The 4,218-nt window shown below is 42.9% G+C and overlaps 1 pseudogene across 1 annotated transcript; it reads left to right on the top strand.

Annotated features, from left to right (window-relative positions):
* Positions 1 to 1,484: 1,484 nt before the first annotated feature.
* LOC308419416 (ETS translocation variant 5-like) lies at positions 1,485 to 3,060 on the top strand (annotated as a pseudogene). The gene has a single exon. The product of its transcript is annotated as an ETS translocation variant 5-like (transcript).
* Positions 3,061 to 4,218: the final 1,158 nt, after the last annotated feature.

Genomic DNA, 4,218 nt, shown 5'->3' with positions numbered 1-4,218 from the left:
ATGCAAAAAGACAAACACCTTTACAATTGTAAATGCTAGATGTGTATAAGAAAGCAGGCTGAACAAGCCAGGGAGGAAGAGCCTATATTTCCTGTTTAGTCATCATCTTTGCCATAGCTCCTGCCTCCAGCTTCCTGTGGTAATTTTCTGCCCTGCTTTCTTCCTTGATGGAGGATGATTGTGAAGTATAAGTCAAATAAATTCCTCTTTTCTCCAAGATGTGTTCCTTCAGTGTTTTGTGACAGCGTAAGAAAGCAAACTAGAATAAGTCATAACTCAATGGTACATTGTTTATATTGCATTTAATCCTTATCCTTGTATATTTTAATGTGTGTGTGTGTGTGTGTGTGTGTGTGTGTGTGTGTGTGTGTGTGTGTGTTGAGGTTATAAGAAAACTTGCAGCAGTAGGTCTTCTACCATGAATGTCCTCATATCAAGTTCAGGTATTCAGAATTGGTGGAAGGTTCCCTTTTCAAGAAGCTAATTTGCTGGGCCCTAATCTCATCTGCTAAATGCTTCCTATTGCCTTGTATGGAAAAGTTTACAAAGTAATGCCTTTCTTAAAAATAGTTATTAAACAAGGCAAATATACGAATAGTATGCACTTAATCTTTTGTGTTAGGATATATAGAAACTTGATAAAAGAGCAATTTCAAAGCTGGAAATATAGTGTTTAGTATATTGAAATGTGATTGATTTATAAAAGCATAAGAATGCATTCCTTGAGTGTAGAAATAATAAAAATTATAAGCATAAAATGAGAAGACATTTTATAAAAGCATGAAATAGTTTTAGTGGTAGACCATGCAGTATAATACAGGAGGACTTTTGATGACTCAATAGCAAATATAACCCTTATGCTTCTCTTCACAATACTACACGATCAACAACGCTGGGATCCCATAACTTAAACTCAAGTGCAAATACCTCTTCACTTGGAAAATATTGTCTGAAGCACTAATTCCACGTAGCTTTTGTATTTCTTTTCATTTCTCCTTTGTATGGCTTTTGTATTTAAATTGAAGGAGTATAATTTTGAGCACAGCCAGATTTTCTCTTTCAGTTACAAAACTCATCACAATTTCACACTTATTCCTAAAAACCTATGGACCTCACTCCAAGCTCTTAATGAAGAACATTTTGTTTCATTGCTGTTAGAAGTTGTATGGATGGTTTCATAATGGTGGCAAAATTTGCTCTGTCTGTTCTCTACTGAGACATCATAAAGATATTTTAAAGAGAGACAATCACACTTAAACAGTAAATAAATTTTCCATGTTATATTTTCTCCTATTTTTTGGTGTATACTACTACCACATGTCTCTTCAAACACTGATGAAATCAATCCCATTGAGTTTGGCTATAATAAATGTATCACTTGAAAAAGTTACTTTTAGAATATATTTCTTTTTGTCTCAAAAAATTGCACAATTTGGCAGAGTCTGGAGGCAGGCAGGAGGAGCGGCCAGAGAGCAGAGAAACTACTCAATGCTGAAACCTTTCAAAGACATATCAGAGACTTTGGAAGCACAATGGATGGGTTTTGTGATCAGCAAGTTCCTTTTATGGTCCTACGGAAATCTCTATCCAAGGACTATCTAGGGCGACCTGTGATTGACAGAAAGAGAAAGTTTGTGGACACAGATATGGCTCACAATTCTGAAGAGCTTTTCAGGATCTTAGGCAGCTTTAAGAGGCTTGGTTAACTGAATCTCAAGTTCCTGATGATGAGCAGTGTGTCCCGGATCCTCAGTCTGTTAACTGCTTTCTCAGAAAAAGCTAGGATCACAGTGATGCTTCGTGTTTCACCTCCCACAAAGATCAAACTGGAGCTGTATAACCCTCCCCTAGTTGTAGTACTGTAGCCATGAGCAGGTGTTAAGTATGAAGAAAAGTGCCTCTACAACTATTGTGCCTATGATAGGATGCCTCTCTCTGGGTTCAAGCCATTAATCGGCCCACCACTCCCTTGTCACCCAGCAATAGAGAACTCTCAGAATTCTCTATTTCCCTCACTTCAGGCAACTCTGCTCACCTCAGCTCTTGCCCCTTGAGCCGGCCCAGTTCAAGAGGTGAGTCCTGTCCCAACCCCTCATTCACTTCCAGAACCTGGATCACAGCAACATTTGCGGTCTCCTGGCTACCACATCAGGCCCTGCAAATGCCAAAGGTGATGCCTTGAAAGTCAATATCCATCACAACAGAGATTTCAGTGACAACTGCCTGAGCCCTTTCCCTCCTCAGTCACGAATTCCTGGAGACAATTGTCCCAGATCCCACCTGCAGATATCAGAGCCCCTTGTAGTCCCCTGCAGCTCCTCCACCCCTTCAGGAATTGAAACAGGAATAGTACGAACCACTCTATGAACATGGGATCCCTGGGGTGCCTAGTCCCCCAGCACTTGGGTTTCAGTCACCCATGGGAATCAAGCAGGAGCTCCGAGATTACTGTGTTGACTCAAAAGTGCCTAATTGCCAGTCACCCTACATGAGAAACAGGTATTTCTCCAGCAACCTAGGATTCCCATATGAAAAGGACTCCAGGCTATATTTTGATGACACGTGCGTGGTGCCAGAAAGATTAGAAGGCAAAGTCAAGAAGGAGCCCACCATGTATCAAGAGGGGCACCCCTTATGAGAGCGGAGGCTCTCTGCAACTGTGCCAGTTCCTCGTCACCCTTCTGGATGACCCAGCCAATGCCCACTTCATCGCCTGGACTGGCCAAGGCATGGAGTTTAAGAACCAGAAGGAATTGCTCGGCGTTATGGTATTCAGAAGAATCGGCCAGCCATGAACTATGACAAGTTGAGCCATTCTCTCTGCTACTACTATGAAAAGGATATCATGAAGAAAGTGGCTACAAATTTGTCTGTGACCCGGATGCATTTTTCTCCATGGCCCTCCCGGACAATCAGCGCCTATTCCTGAAGGCAGAGTCAGAATGCCCCCTCATTGAGGAGGACACCTTGTCACTGACTCACTTCGAAGACAACCCTGCTTACCTCCTGGACGTGGATCCCTTCAGCAGTCTCCCCTATGCCGAAGGCTTCGCTTACTAAGTTTCTGAATGGCAGAGCAGCCAAACCTTAGAACTAGCAGATCTCATTCAGGCTAACAAGGTTTAGTTTGTGTTCTTGGCTGTTCCTAAAGCTCGCCTTTTGAGTATTATCTGGAGAACCCAAGCTGTTTCTGGATTTGACACCCTTGAAGACAAATACCTTGGCTGGGGAGTGGAAAAAGGAGAGACAGAAAAAACACCACATGGCTGGAGATTCAGATTCAATTCCTGGAAAGAGATAGGAGTGGATCCTCCATGCCGTCATGGCCAGCACGTGCAGAGCAGTGTAGCAGCGTGTTCAGGTTAGTGCCCATAAGAGGGGACCAAGTTATGACAGTCTACATTGATCATGAACTATTAAGTGCCTTCACACAGTAGGCTTTCACTTGCACAATTCTTTGGAAAGAGGCTCCACATCCACAGAAAAGTTGATAAGGTTGGGTTGGGGAGGCCCAGACCACTGAAGCTTGAAATTTCAAAACTCTTACAGTTCATGCTGAAATCTTTCCCCTTAAGACCAGAATTGGGGAGGCCAGGAGAGCAGTTACTCCATGGTTCTCAGACCTCTGCTCCTCTTGGGCCCTCCAGCCCAGCCGACACCATAAGTAAATCAAGTCTGCCTCCTCCACACGGCTGAGATGGCTTGTTTTAGAAAGACGGTTAATATGACGGTATTTTGTTTTGCTTTGATTTAGGGGGGTGGTGGCGCATTTCGTTTTGGTGATTGTTTTAGGGGAAAACAGTTTATATAAACTAATTTTTGTAGTTTTGATTTTTAAAGCAAAGCAAACAAACAAAACAAACCCTTTTTGGTCACCGCCCTGTGTCCCTGAGGTGCGGTGGTGCCCACTTCAGAAGACCACTGACTGAGAGGAGCTTGGCTGCGGCTTCCCCTTTGCCACTTCAAATCCTGCTTAGTGCTTCCTGCACCAGACAACCCGCTGACATCTAACCTGATTTGTACATTTTGAAGTGTGCAGGGCAGCGTGGACACACACAGCTGAGAGTTCTGTGTGTATAGTTTTCCATGATCACTAACTCTGTTCTCTGGGAAGAAGATGTACATACTACATACTACATACACGTCATATCAATTTAACAACTGGTCACCTGGTGGGAACCCAAGCATCTGCCTTGCTTTCCTTTTTCAATTTTGATC

The sequence above is a fragment of the Micromys minutus genome (assembly GCF_963924665.1).
Source record: "Micromys minutus genome assembly, chromosome: 4".
In the NCBI taxonomy this organism is placed as follows: domain Eukaryota; kingdom Metazoa; phylum Chordata; class Mammalia; order Rodentia; family Muridae; genus Micromys; species Micromys minutus.
The sequence above is the reverse complement of the archived record's forward strand: the minus strand, read 5'-3'. Positions and strand labels throughout refer to the sequence as shown.